This window comes from Lepidochelys olivacea (assembly GCF_965140295.1).
Source record: "Lepidochelys olivacea isolate rLepOli2 genome assembly, chromosome: 10".
Classification (NCBI taxonomy): domain Eukaryota; kingdom Metazoa; phylum Chordata; order Testudines; family Cheloniidae; genus Lepidochelys; species Lepidochelys olivacea.
In genome coordinates, this window is record NC_140420.1 from 11,688,958 (window position 1) to 11,704,597 (window position 15,640).

The following is a 15,640-nucleotide window of genomic DNA, read 5'->3' on the forward strand; positions in this document are numbered from 1 at the left end:
ACGTCAGGATGGGGTGAAGAAGCCGTGTTAACTGGTGTGGGGACAGCCCCTCGCTTAACAAAAGCGTTTGATTCTGTCCCCTCTTGTTAAGAAGGAGGGGATATTTATTCTGTTTCTTTCTCAAGATTTTTCCTTTCAGGTCACAAAGTGCCCCCCATGACCATGCAGGCCCCACCTCCCCCTTCTCCTCTTTGTGCCAGAGGCAGCTGGTAGGTTGCAAAGGGGACAGCTTTTGTCTCTGGACACACTTTAACATTTCTTTACAGGACCAGGGAAAACCTCTCTCCTAATTCATTTTGTTGGGGGAGGAGGGAGGTAGTAGGCATGTCAAGGCAAAGGAATGAGAGGGGGTGAAATGTCACAATAGAACCCAGGGTCCAGAGCTTTAACATAGGGGGAGAGAGGAAATACCTAGCTTTGGTGAGCAGATGGTGCTGTGGGGTTGGGGACATTACTGTTCAGAGGAGGCTTGTGTTGAGCAGCCAGCTGAAGCAAGAAAGCAAGAAAGCAAGCAAGCAAGAAAGAAAGAAAGATGAAAAAGGCCAGAGCCCAATAAAAAGGGAGTTCAGGGGCAGCTTCTTTCCAAATCCAACAAAGAAACGTCTTCTTTTCAATCATTACCATCCTGGGAACAGGCTCCAATTAATCTCCTGGCTGCGACATGTGGGGGATTCGCTCGGTTTGTGCTACGAGTCTGTAGACGAGCCCCTTTTCCTGTAAAAATCACCATCAAGCCACTAGGGAAGGCGATGCAAGGCCCTGAGTCACCCCGGAGCCTCCAAAGCTATTCCAGGTGCAGGTGGCTCACTCTCTGGGCAGGAAACTGTTGCAGAGAGGCATGATCTGGGTCATTTTACAAGAATGGGCGAGACGCAGCATTGCGGTGCTCCAGCTTTATGCTAAGGTAACTGTTGATTTCAGTAACTTGGTGGAGTAACTCAGTGATGGAGCAACCAGGGAGTAACACAATAGTGGAGGAGCCCTGGAATAATGGGTGAATTGGACCCATGCATTTTCTTCAGATGTCTCTGGCTGAATTCAGTGTTCGGCAGCCTGAGGAACTGACAGAAGTTTCCAAAGGGAGGGTTAAATTAAATACACAGAAATCTGCTGGGCTCGCTGATTGAAAAAGGAAGGGGAATGATGGTCCAGTCAATAGAGCCGTAACTTCAGACTTAGGAAACCTGGGTTCACATCCCTGCTCTGCTACTGATTCCTTGTATGACCTTAGTTAAGTCCCAGCACCTCTCTGTGCCTCACTTCCCCATCTACAAAGTGAGGATAGTAATACTTCCCTGCCTCATTTTGGGGTTGTGAAGATAACTGTGTTAAAGCTTATGAGGCGCTCAGATGCTATGGCAATAGTGGCCATACGTACCTGAGATAGACAGGAGATTAATGTGAGAGAGCAGGGGGCAGATTCTCAGCCATGACAGTGGATTTATATTTATCTCAGTGGTCTTGTCTTCCCTGGGGAAAAAAAGATGTATTTTTAATTCAGGTTCACTAGCATGAGGTAAAACCCCAATGAAAAGAAGGCAGTCTGTAACAGTCTCCTCCATAGCCTTTAACTTCGCTTGCTAACTCGGTGTGAAAGCTACAAACTGCCTTGTGGGCACTGGGACATTCCCTCGAGTTAGGTAACTCGAGTTAAGAACACACCTTTATTTCATTGTTAAGACAATGCCCCAGGAGCCTGATTATAATTATTACATATTCACATTATGGAAGGCTTCAAATGGGACAGAAGCTCGGCCGTGCAGGGCGCTATATGAACACAGAAGAGAGACTATCCCTGTGCTGAAGAGTTTACAGTGTAAAGGCAAACGAGATGAAATGTACAGAAGGGGATACAGCAAATGAGCTATTCTGCTCCCCCTTATGTTGGGGCAAATTAGGAGTAACTCCATTAGGAGTAGTGCCATTAAGGGCTTATGCTGGCGTAAAACTGGTGTGAATGAGGACAGAGGCAGGTCCTGGGTTTCAAAGTGCAACCTTTGTCACTCACTGGACATTTCCAAAGTGCTTTGAGAAACATCTGGTTCCCACAGGAGTTGGAGGCCTGGCCCTTGGGAGAAACTCAAGTAAAGAGATGTTCATTAGCCAGATTCTCTCATTTCTGTGGTGATGCTCGAGTAAACCCACTTCGGAAGATGCCCTAACTGCTTCATAACACACCAAAGGTAAATATTTAGAGAACACATGGAGCAGGAAACCACCTTTTAGAGCACCTGCAACAGCTGCTGTGTCTTGAACTATCCATGAATCGAGATGCTTATGCCTAATTAGGCCAAAGGGGGAAATTGCCTTCTGAATGGGGAAGAATGTCTTATGTCAAAGGCATCATCACAGCCCTACCAAAGCAGATCACTTATGGAGCCTAGGTAGTAGCTTTCGTTTCTGCCTTCATGAAGGACTTGTAACTACTCAACCTCTATCACTAGGAATCACTGTTGCATTTAGTCTAAGATGGCATTATTCACTTTCACGTTTATATTGAAAACCCCCAGTGATGTGTCCCACGTTCCGCTGTGCAGCCCAAGTGCTAAAATAGGTCCACATGTAAACATTTGTCTCAACTATTATTTGAACAGGAGTGTCCACCCAGACAGCAACATTTCTACATCTTACTTTACATGGTTGACTCCGCTGAAAACCACACCTTTGGAACCAGTGGTGGATTCCTGCCATCATTCTGCAGCATAACTCTATGGCTTTGGTTTTCCAACTGTGGTATGCACACCCCCCCAGCCCCGGCAGGACATGATGAGGTTAGTAGGGGTGGCGAGGTGAGGGATGGGGCTGCGGATGGCCAGCGCAGGGCAGCAGCAGGGAGCCTGTGCAGGGGGTCCTCAGTGTTTGGGGGTCAGGGAGCACACCCCCGCCCTGACAACAGCCTGCTGTTTTCCCCCCTCATCCCCTCCCTGATCACTGGGGTCTCCCTGAGCACTCTCAGGGCTGCTGCCCTGCCCAGGCCCAGACACCCAGCTAGCCACAGTCCTGCATATTTTAAACCCTCCAGAGCCTACAGGAGCGAGAGGGTCTGGGCAGGAGGGAAGGGAGAGAAAAACCCTGGTCCACTCTGCACTGTGCTGCCATGGGTTTCTCCAGAGATTGATCCAGCTGGATCCTGGCCCACCCATCCCCTTGGGTGTCACTTTCTGCCCTGGATAAGCAGGAGCTGGGGGCGGGGGTGTTATGTGACTCCCACAGAGAAACGGGGCTAAGCAAAAAAAGTTAGGGAACTATGGAGTGCTCATACAGCTGGGCAGATGGTACAGTAAGTATCCGACAAAGGGCTTTTCAGCATATTTGCACATACAGTATCTCCCTCCAGTAAGTGTGTAGTTGTATACAGAAGCGTAGGAAATTATATGGGCAGGTGAATCTACAGGTTAGACCTGCATGCAGGGGAGTAAGCAGCATGAGGCAGGTCTACATTCATCAGAGGCCCAGGGGGAGTGGAAATGTTTTTAAATGATTGAAATGTCTCATGTATAGACTGTGGCCCAAATTCATTGCTGGAGCAAACAGGAGCAGCTCTATTAAACTCCGTTTACGCCAGGGGTGAATCTGCCCTCGGTTTGCTCAGAGGCACTCATTCGGCCAAATTCTGCTCTCACATACACCAGCATAAATCAGCTTCAACAGCAAGGGAAAGCAGCATTCTCCCCTGTTTGTAGTGTTTGTGCACATCCTTAAGGACTCACCAACGCATATCTTCACAGCAGAGTTCTCTCAACCTAGGAATGCACAAGGCTAAAACCATGCAGCAGGCTAACCACAGGGCCTCTATAAACTTCAGCGAGACAAGTTTCCCTTTTAGCTGGGAGCTGATGTGTTTTACTCATGTGAAGTTCAGATTATTATTATCTATTTTAGGCTAGTGCCTGGAAGTCCCAGCTACAATCAGGGTCCTGTTATGGTGGTCGCTATACAAATAGAGTAAAAGACAGGTCTTGCCTGGAAGCACTCACTATCTAAAGAAGAGCTAATTTGCCTCCTCTCCACCTTGCAGACCCAAAGCTTGGGAATTTGCGGGGTGGTTAGCTCTCCAAAGCATCTCAGAGACAAGCTGGGGTTAGATTCCCTGACAGGGTCTATTTTTTCCATACTGACTCATGTTTGAGAAGTTAAATATTTACAATAACTGTTAAATATTTATACTGAGCTGCCCCTCAAGCAAGAAGCCATCCCGTTGTGGGCTTCCTTGGGTCTGCCACCATGTCAGTCAGATGTCTGCACGTGCCCCAGCTTGGTATGGCTCCCAAGTGCAAAAATGGATGAATTTCATTGGACTGCCTCTGGAGAGTGCTCCATAGCAATGGGATGAAGGGTGGAAGGTTCCCGGGGTGGAAGAAGGGAAAGGGAGGAATCACAAACTTCAGCACAGTAAAGCCCAGAAATGACCAGAAGGCCAATCAATTATGTTGGGGTAGGAGGAAGCTGTGGGTGTCTCCCATTCAGTGAGGGGAGAATCTGCCAGGGGTTTATACTTCGTAAGGTCACAGAGCATGAAAAGGGCTTGGGGAATAAGAGTGGGGGGAGGAAAGGGAATCTCACAGGATAATTGCCAAAAGAAAGAAAAAAACAAAGGGTACCAGACTTACAGCTGCTGAGGAGCGAGTCTTTCATTCCAGGCCCCACATACACTGCATTTCACAGAAAGAACTGCATGCCTGGATTCATGTATTGGAGTGCTGTATCCGGTCTGTCTAAGAGACCCATATGCACCTGAGTCATAGGGAAGGCATGCGCTCCATCGAACAGGACTGACCTGCTTAGGTGGGTGGGTGCATGTGTGGGAAGGCAGAGGAAGACAGCGTGTCTGCTTAGGGGACACTGGGTTCTGTCCTGTGTCTGTGAAAGACAGAAACACATTCCTGTCTTGAGAATCTTTGCCCATTTCCATTTGCAACAGATGCCAGCTGCACCTTTGTCTTTGTTTCCTAATCCGTCCAGCAAGCTGTATCCTAATGCAAAGATTAGGCTACACAGCAACACAGCTTTTCCCCATAGGAAATCCCCCTGTACGCTTTCTAGATCTCAAACGGTTCTCAAACTGTGGATCGGGACCCCAAAGTGGGTCGGGACCCCAGGGCCAGCATTAGACTTGCTGGGATCCCAGGCTGAAGCCCAAGCTCCATCACCATCCAGGGTGGCGGGGCTCAGGCTGTGGCCCCCTTTCCTCCCACCTGGAATGGCGGGGCTCGGGCTGCAGTCTGCCCCTCCACGGGTAATGTAATGACTTTGTTGTCAGAAGGGGGTCATGGTGCAATGAAGTCTGAGAACCCCTGTTCTAGATTATCAGTGCATGGCTCCTTACTGAGACCATGGGGCTTGGTGCAGATGTTTGGTGTGACCCACAGGAGCTTCTCTGTTTGGCTGCACTCTGGATTGCCTGCAGTCTGGATCCTCAGGTAGCAGGATGCTGCAAGCATCTGGGTATTGCAATGCAGATTACGCCAGTTGGAGAGTGACAGGGCATGCGGCATGGCAAACACTCCACGTGGCATCATTCTCCTGATTTGTTCGGCTCAGAGCAGCATGTAGGAATATACCAAAAGCTGAAGGCTGGTGCAGACATAGGGATCCTCATCACAGTCTCACAGACCTCTTTACATGACACGCAGCGTGGGAGTGGCACGTGAATAGTTGCTTTTCATGCAGGGAGTGTCGATGTGAGGACTCCAAAGCTGCTTGCCAGACAAATCCTTATCATGCTGCTCTACAAAGTGCAAGCAATTCCCAGCGCTTCTGGGAGAAACCTGCTTGACCCAGAAGGGAGCGAACACCAGCCTCTGGAGTTTGTTTCACTCTGTCTTCTGAATCTGGACTCTCTGGGGTTAATGTCTGTTCCAGCCAGGGTGCAATCTCTCTGCTGGAACAGGGCCAGGGGAAAAGAGCCTCCATAGTGTCCCTGTTTGCTTGGAAAACAGGCCCGATGTTTTCTCCAAAGGGCAGGAGGGATGGCGGCAGAGCATTGTTTATCTTGGGCCTGATTCAATGCAGTCTCATCACCCCTGACTCCTCTGCCCCTTGCTTCATCCTGCCCTGGATCAGAAGGGAGGAGGAGAGGCAAAACCTCTCCAAGGAGTGCTCAGTGTCAGGCGTCTCCTCCCCATGCCGGGGTCGACCTTCTGAGGGCGTCTGCCTTGTGTGAGCCCTCAAAGCGTGCTCTGCACTGCCCTTCCTGTTCCTGGCCCTTTCCTTTCCACTCTGTTCCAGCATCAGGCTCAGGGCTGGGCCCGCCCTTTCCTGCTTGGCATCCCGCTTGTTGGGGACAGAGAGGATGCCTGTCTAAAGCCAGCACATTATTCCTGCCCTCTTCCTCCAGCCTACCACAGGATCCTACCCTCCAGCCAGCATCGTCCCTAGGACATTCAGATTAAAGGACATTTAAGAAACTCTGGATTTTATAAATCACTAATTGCTACTGATCTGCCCAATTCTATCCCTAAACCTCCCACTGCTGCAGGATGCAAGGGGTGTGTGTGTGTGTGTGTGTTTTCTTGCTCTCCTTACCCAGGTAAACCTACCACTAGTGTGGGAGTCTTGCCTGAATGAGGATATCATGGTCTGGCTTTTTCAGTTCACATTATCAACCTCTGTACCACGCACTCAGCCTGGCGGGGAGGGGAAAGAAAGATGCATATTTTGGCTCAAGCTTGCTGAAGAGACAGGGGAGAGAAAACACACACATATTTGGCTAACTTTCTTGCCAGCGATTTTCCCAGCGGAGAGATAAAATGAGACAGCAAGAGAAATATCACAAGTACAGATCTTCTCAGCTGATCAGAAGTTGTCTTTGGGCCTGGAGGAGCAGCGGGGGAGAGGAACACTCCACAGGGACATTTTTCAAAAATAGAGTCATTCTGGTGCAACTCCAGCAGCACGATCCATCAGACTTGACATTACTGCTGCCCCCACTGCCGAAGTAAAGCTGTGAGGAGTCCTGACCCGGCTGAGATGCGCTTGTAGCTCCTTGAACACCCCCTCCGCCTTGGGGTCTGTGACAGCTCTCAGGGTGGACAGGAGTGCGCGTACTCTGGCACAGAGCAGCCTGGGAGCCCTACGGCTCCTGTTCACTTCCCTAATGGTCCAGCAGTTGCCCCTTCTTGCTCATCTCCCCTCCAGCACGGCCCCTTTTGTTCACTCTCACTGAATGTGCCCATTTCTCCCTCCGCGGCCTGGTCTGCCATGCAGGGGCAGAGGCCTGCTGGTCGTCTTCGCACCAGGATGTTCCTCACACGTGAGCTATGGCCATGCCAGCCAGGCGGCGCAGAGCGCTCTGGGAGAGCTCGCTAGTTAGGAGTCAGGGTGACGAGAGGTGTGAGGCAGCACTGGAAGGAACCTGACCTCTCATCCCCTCCTCCCAGCATGCATCTATCATGACCTCTTTTGTTATGACCCCGCCGCCTTGAAAGGTCATTTCTGGGTCCAACCCACGATCCAGGCAGAAGCTGAAACCCTCCATCCGTCCTTAGTGACAGAACTAGGATTCAGTCCTCCATGCCACCTACTGATCCCCTCCATCTCCACCCACAGTGACAAGTATCTTGATTCCCCCTCCCCAAGGGTGAGCTCCCCCCAGCCACCACTTAGCGCCAACCTCTACCTACACACGTTACATGGGCCCCACAAAGACTAGGGCTAACAGATGATTAGACTCTCCAGAACATCATGCAAACTCCAGGAGCTTCAAACACTGGGCCCCCTAAGTTGACACCTCCCCTCTCTGGGCTTTTCTCAGCGCAGGTAAATGTCCTGGAATGCTATTCCTGTGGCTCAGTCTAGCACAAACCAGAAAGGGAGGAGGGATCGGTAAGCCCCACGAGAAACACCACAAAACCCAGCAATTTCTTCTTTCACTGGGAAACGCGATGCTGAATGTTCTCTCACTCGAGGGACGGGGTGCAGCTTGGCAGTGTGACTGTGAGCCCGAGTCCTAAAAGAGCTGCTTAAAAATAACTGGGGGGGGGGGTAACAGAGCAGAGACGTGAGGGGGAGTAGGGGCAAGAGGGAGAGAAAAAGAAGAAGAAATCAATCACTAGCTGAATAATAATTAGTGAAGAAAGAGAGCAAGGTGGTGTGGAGAAGAAAGTGTGGGAAGAGTTGCCCTTTGCATATAGACAGGCAAAGACAAACTGCCGTTGATGTGGTGGGAGCAGAGATGGTGCCCTCTCTGTCACACACGTATGCACATATATCATGCAGGGCTAAGGAAAGCCAAGGCGTCAGATGGCTTGGAGCTGGACCAGCCGAACTGCTCTGGGGCACTTCCTTTCAGGCCCTACTTCCTTATAATAATAATTTTCAAAATCAAGAGGGGATTATGGTAATGATGATCAGCCTCATTAACCTCCTTTCATCCCTGAAATTAAGCCACCCAATAGTCCCCTGATAGCAGCTCCAGTAGGGGAGAGATAAGCAGCAATAACAAAAGGAAATCAACCTCTCCACACTAACCTTTAAAGGGATATGGGTCAGCATGCGCTCCTAGCCTAATACATGCAGATATTCCTGGCTATTATGCCAAAGAGAAACATCTTCTCACGTACCTTTCCAGCTTGCTCAAAGACCCCAGCCACGAACATTTGGTACTGTCCCCCAGTGGGCTGAGCTCTCCTACATCCCCCCCTGATGTGAGGAACTGGGACTGGAGCAGCTGGGACTCCCACTAATCCCACATCCACCCCGCCAGCCAGCAGTCCTGTACAGTTTCCTGCTGGGAATAGAAGAGCTACCCAATAACCAGCACTCTTAGGCCATTCCCGGTGGTGACTCCTGTTAGGGGAAGCTAGAACTGAAAAAGCTGTAGACACCCAACAGCCAGCACTCCCTACAGTGACCCCCTGTTGGGAGCCATTGGGACTGGAGTACCCTGAGCTCCCCGACACCTGGCATTGTTGGACCATGCCCCAAAGTGCCTCCTGCGGGGCAAAATGGGAGTGGAACATCTATGTGCTGCCCTATACCCAGTTTACCCATACCAGCCCTCCCTAGAACATCTCCTGCTGGGAGGAAAGGAGACTAAAATAGCTCACAGTCAGTGACCCTGCACTATTCCCAACAGTGCCTCCCGCTGGTGCTGGCGGGGACTGAGCTCACTGCAATTCTCCCCACCGCCGTGGCCTTGGCAACATTTTCTCCAGTGCCCCCTGCTGGAAGAGGCTGTGACTGGAGTGAATTTTTCCTGGGCTACCCCTCAGTACTGCTAACATTGCTCAGTGCTACCCGTACGTTATAGTCTTTCAGAGCCCACATAATGAGCATCATGTGAGAGGAAGGAAAAATATTAGGGGAAGAGGAAAAGGAAGGGGGTAAACAAAGATATTTAATTAATCAATGTCAGAACCTACATGGCTGAACTCAGCAGATGTTAGCAAGACATATTCACATCTCTCTCCCCTCCTCTGCCTTCATTTGCTCTGTTTCAGCTCCATCTCTCCCCTTTCTCCTCCCATTCTCTGTGTGTGCAGCGGGAAGGAAAGGTTATATACAGCAGGCATGAATCCAGGACTCAAACTGGGGTCCTGGAGGAGAACCTTCTCCAGTCCCAGTCACCCAGGTGTGATGAAACTGGGGCTATCTCCAGACTGGGCCACCACACACTAGAGTGAGTTGCAGATCAGCCTCCCAGCAGAGGGACTCATAATGAGGTAGGACACACAGCCCTTGGGAGAGGTTCCTGTTTTGAGGGAAGGAGGAAAGGAACGGATGAGGCCACAGGGGATGTGTTGCTGGCCCTGCTAATAGAAACCCTCTGTATAAACAGGGAGAGGATCCGACAGAGATCAGAGATGGTTTTTCTTTCAAGAAAATTAAACATTTAAAAAATTTGAGAACACACGCCCTCACCCCCTGGACAGTAATTAACTTCTTCCTGTGCAGAATATGGAGCAGTTTCCAAAAACAGAGCTAGATGGATTATTTTTCAAAGGAAATGTTATTGAAAGAATCTTCTGTTATGTCCTAAAGTGGGGAAACAGTCACAGTGACCTAGGAAGAGCGGTCTTGATACACGTGCAGCCACTCTGGATACCCAAGCACACAGTGGCACTCATGGGGACCGAATCTAGTGCAAGCTCGGGAGGCTCCAATTTTGTGCATTTGATGCTTATCCAGTGAATATGCAGCTGTTCTGCAATGACTAATAGGAAAGTCCTTGCTGAATCATTACAAGACTGTACAAATCGATGCAAGGAAAGCTAGTTGACAAAAATCAATGTGGCTATGGAGAAGCTCCATTGCCGGTGACGATGTTTGGTGAAAATAAAATTCCATAAGAAGAAGGGTCCATTGTGCTCCTGAAAGTCAAAACAAAGGGGAGAGACTGAGAGTAACAAATTTAGACCCATGGGATGGAATCTTCAATAGAACTGGCTGGAGGATAATTCCATGTCGCGACAACTCTTGAGATTTTGACCTTTGTTTTTGTTCATCACTGGAACAAAAGCAAAAATCTCTCCGATGTTTTCGCAAACCAGACTCGGGTTGAAACAGCAGTTTCCCTATCATAGAGCTTTTCCCTGCCAAAAGCCCGATTGGTCCTTGCAGTTCCTTTATGTGGACGTTGTCCAAACTCTGTTTAAGCCTCACTTTAAGCAATGGCACAATCTAAGCCCTAGTCTACACTATGAGCTTATGTCGGTATAACTAAGTCGCTTGGGGGTGTGGAAAACCGAACTCCCAGTGTGGACAGAGCTATGTCGATGGGAAAGGTTCTCCCAGGGATATAGCTACTGCCTCTCGGGGAGGTGGAGTACCTATGCCGACTGGAGAGACTAACCAATTTATTTGAGCACAAGCTTTCGTGAGCTACAGCTCACTTCATCGGATGCATCGAAAGCTTATGCTCAAATAAATTGGTTAGTCTCTAAGGTGCCACAAGTCCTCCTTTTCTTTTTGAGAATACAGACTAACACGGCTGTTACTGTGAAACCTGTACGTGTAGACAAGCCCTAATAGATTTCACTCCTTGGAAGCTTTTCTTGATATGCAGCTTGAATTCTTCTCTTTCATCACTTGTCCTATTAATCCTCATTATAATCCTGCCCACGCTAAATAATTCCCAGTTCTTTCAGATATCTAGATACTGCTATTTGCCACCTCAGTCTCAGTCCAAACAAAGATATTACCTCACCCACCTTGTCTCTCTAATATCCTGAGACCACCACGGCTACAACACTGCATACCTCAGCCTTTACTTAGCCAAGCTAGAGAGATTTAGCTCTCATAATCTTCCTCTTAAAACAATCCCTACAGCCTGCTGATCGTTTTTTGTTGCCTTTCTGTGAACAACTTCACAACTGGTCAATATCATGCTGGTACTTTCAGGTTTCAGAGTAGCAGCCCTGTTAGTCTGTATTCGCAAAAAAGAAAAGGAGTACTTGTGGCACCTTAGAGACTAACCAATTTATTTGAGCATAAGCTTTCGTGAGCTACAGCTCACTTCATCGGATGCATAAAGTGGAAAATGCAGTGAGGATGTTTTATACACACAGACCATGAAAAAATGGGTGTTTATCACTTCAAAAGGTTTTCTCGCCCCCCACCCCACTCTCCTGCTGGTAATAATGGTAATTAGATGCCAAGACCCCAGCTCCAAAGAAAAGCTACCACCACCATTTCAAACACTATGCATGTAGGTGGAAGGACAGGGAATAATGATTCAAAGAGAAGAGAGAGATTCTCCCTTGGGCTTGGGACCAGGTGCATTGAGGGAGAGGCTATGGATGGTCCAAGAAAGAAAGAAAGAAAGAAAGAAAGGCCATTTTGATAAGGTACAAGGTTGCTCTGTGCCTGTGAGTCTATGGAGAACAAAGGAAGGGGAATGTGCATGGTTGTCTCCAAAAGTGTTGCAAGCCAATCACCTCTGGCTCTTTGTTCTCTGCTCCCTCCCTGGGTATTATGTTCCCAGTGCCTTCAGGCAACTCACTCTCTGGCTTTCTCTCCCTGCCATCTGCCACTGCAAATTCCATCAAGCTTCTACCCTCTAGGAATAGAGTTTCAGCCTATTGTAGAAGTAAGTGTGAGAGAAACCCAACCTGGGATTGCTGTAGGGGGAGTTGGACAATGGGCACAGGGTATTCGGTGAAATGCTAGGGTATCATCTGTTCCCAGGTCACTGAACAGAGCTCCACTGTATTCTGGTACATTTCCATCTCACACACAGGAGATGTGTGGGTTTAGGAAGCAAACTCCCCATTCTTTGCTTCAGTCCAGAAGGTGTAAGGGTAGCAGCCAAGCTACTGGCAGGTGCCATGGGGCTGTGGGATCCTCAGGCCTAAGCCTTTTGCACCTGGACTCACTGTGTCAGTCTCTTCACCAAATGTCCTTTCTCGCTGGACCCAGGCTCATGGACAGACGTGGAATGTCAGCCTGTGACTGCAGCGTGATCCCACTCCCTTGAACGGCTGGAGCCATCGGCCACACAGTCAATGCTAATCCCACTGTTTCGAATTTCAAAGCCGCCAGAATCCCATGGAGCCACCTCCGATCAGAGGGCAGCGCCGCTGGGCTGCTTTGAAATCTAGACAGGGGTGTCTCCAGCAGGCAGCTTTTAAAACAACAGCTGGAATCCTTCCCTGCAGGGGACAGTGTTGCATGTTGGGGATGGGGATTTGGAACAAGGAGCCAAACCCCCTGGTTTGGGCTAATCCATAGGTATAGCCATCATTGTCACCAACAGAGTCAGCATCTTACCCACTTCCCCTCTCTTCATTCAGTAGCACTGAGCCTGTTTCATTAGCTGAGATGATATTTCAGTTTCCAACATCAGATGTTGCATGCTGAGTGAATTGTCTTGCTATGACAGGCAGAACAGTGCCGTTAGGGGGCTGTATTAATTCAGCTGCAAAGGCACTGCCAAATCTGTTTCTCTAAACTGGGTTTCAAATACCTCAAAGTGTGATCAGACTTTTGGTTTTGCCTAGGTTATAGCAGCTACCAACCAAATTCAGATCCATATGCTGAACCTCACTGAAGTTTGAGGGTGTTTATAGCCATGGATTTGATTTAGGCTGATTTCTAGTAATAGCGACTATCATTCACAACTTAATAACTAAGTCAGACCAGATTCCCTGTGTAGATGTTCTGGCATTGTGTCTTAGCAAGGTGGTTTCTGGATCCAACTCCTCCAGATATTCCCCACACATGTAGATCTGGGTACATCATGAGGAACCTGGCCCTGGCTCTGTCTGTTAGTGCCTCCTATTAGCTTCTTGTGGTCCTTGGTGTGTTGTTTCCCTCCTTTGGAGCCACTGGGATTGCCAGTGGCAGGCTTCTTGCAGGGCACAGTGGCACTGGGAAGCCGGCAGCCCCACAGGAGGATCCAATTCTTCATGCATTGTAACTCCTCCAGATACGGGGTCTGAGGATGAGAGTGCAGGACCATCAATGGGACAAACTTGGTCATGCCCGGCAACATTCCTGCTTTCAAAAGGCCCCTGGGTGTAGGGGCCTCAGTGGGCATCAGCCTAAGAAGATCACGTTACTCAGGGGCCTTTGTACATTTAACAGCCATGACAAAGCAGCAAAAAACTATTGCAGTGTGTGTGACTGAGCAGGAGGGTCAGATGAGAAACGATTCTGCAGCGCTCAGCCCAGCTTTAATACCGCTTACAGATTAATGACACTTACTGCTTTGAAGAAGAGAAAAAGGAGAGGGGAAACTAATTGGGAAGTGATGCAGGGGAAAGCCTGAACCTAATCCCCATCCCCTTCAGCCAGGCCTCCTGGGAATGACTTCTTTCCCTCTGTGTCCCTGTCCCTGATGCTGGATCTCCAGTCAGCCCAATGCTAGGTGTGTGTCTCGTATATCAACAGCAGTGGATTTTCGAACGCTTCGCTGCTGTGCTACTCACTCACCTAAACGTGTTCTCAAGAGAAAACAGACTCATTTCTGGGGTGCTGGGAATCCCTCTCAGCTTGCTGGCTGGGCCACCAAATCTCCAGCTGTGTCAGACCCAGTACAAAGGGCCAAAACATTCCTCCGCTAGGAGGATATTACAGACTCAAATCTCTGAAAGGGTACGTGCTAGATCAGAGGGCTACCGTGTCCCTGACCGAGAAGAATCCAGATACCCCAGAGTGCAGGATGCCTTAATACAGGCATAAGGGATAAGGGCCTGGGTGAGAGTTTTAGCTTGAGTTGACCCAGAGAAAAGGTTGGATCTGAGACCCATTGTGCAGGAAGCAGTGGTAAGATCTGGGCACAGCCTGAATGTGAGGAGCGGGAGAGAGGGACGAGTTCAAGCCAGCTTGCAGGTTATAGGCCTGGGAGATGGAGAGAATGGTGGGATTTGAGAATGAGAGGCTGGGGAGCATCTGTGAGTTCTGCTTTGGCCACGTTGTTTTTAAGCATCCAGAAGGAGATAGTGGAGAGACAGGCTGGGATATGGGTCAGGACGGAGAACGAGAGCGCCCAAGCGGAGAGGTAGGTTTGAGAGGTGCCGACGTAGAGGTGGTCGTTAAAATGGTGCGAGTGGATGAGATCACCCAGCGGTCGGGTGGAGAGAGAGAAAAGGAATGGCCGGAGAAGTAGGCCCACCAGGGAAGAACTGTGTGGCACCAGCCAGCAGAGGACAAGCTGTTGAGTAGGAGGGATTGATCAATAGTGTCAAACACAACAAAGGCAAAGGAGGAGGAGGATGGAGTGCAAACCCTGACATCTGACCAGTAAAGACCTCCCTTCAGGAGTGTGAATAGGATGGAAGCTGGGATGAACTGGAGGACAGGAATTCAAGGCAGAGGTTGGCTCTTTCATAGATTCTAAGGCCAGGAGGAAGGATCACTGTGTTCCTCTAGTCTGACTTCCTGTATAGCACAGGTCATGGAACTTCTCCAAAATAATTCCCAGAGCAGATCTTTATACACACCCACTGCACTGGCAAGGCCCAAATGGCCACTTGCATGGCCGGCTCCATCAGAGAGTGCAGGCCTGATCCCAGTGATCCCTGCAGCACCGCCTCCACACCCAATACGCCATTCAACATTCCAGCATCAGAGGCACCCTAGCACCAGTGGCTAAAATCAGAGCTTGAACACGCTCCTGAAGCCCTGGTACACCCATGCCTCAGAACCAAGTGCTGTCTGGACAAACTCTGCCTGTTTGCACAGTGGCTGGAGGTATGTTGGCCACCAGCCAGCTTATCTCGGACTCGACTGTCTCCCCTCCACCCACGGGATAAGACACACTTGGCTTCGGCAGGCGTGACAAGCAGGACTCACTTTGCAGGGTTCTCATTCCTCTTGCCAGCTCGAATGGCACCACTGGCCCGAGTCAGCATGTTTGTACGGCCTCCCTGCCACAAGGTGCTTTGCTCAGCTCCCGATGTCCATCGGCACATTGCTGACGCAGCATAGCAGAAGACAAAAAGCACCGCGGGACTGAGTCTGCTGAGGGTTCGGCACCTCTTTCAGGATGCTGACACCACTCAGTTCCCCACTGCCCGCACTCCAAAGAAGGAGGAGCATCATTTGCAGGGGCCAGGAATTCCCTCCTTCCTAGTCCTGAGTTTGCCCTGGAAGAGTTGCCATCTTGGCTGGCCTGGCACCAAGGGATTGAACTGGGCCCCATCAGAGCTCAAGGCATGGATTTCTACCACCTCAAGCGCTGAAACAGCCCCATAACCTC

General features: G+C 49.7%; 1 long non-coding RNA gene across 1 annotated transcript in view; it reads right to left on the reverse strand.

The window, feature by feature from the left end:
• Positions 1-1,387: 1,387 nt before the first annotated feature.
• Positions 1,388-15,640, reverse strand: part of LOC311527172 — a 60,089-nt gene continuing 45,836 nt past the window's right edge. The window contains exon 3 of the long non-coding RNA XR_014713266.1: positions 1,388-1,470. This is a non-coding gene — a long non-coding RNA (uncharacterized lncRNA). The remainder of the gene's footprint in view (positions 1,471-15,640) is intronic.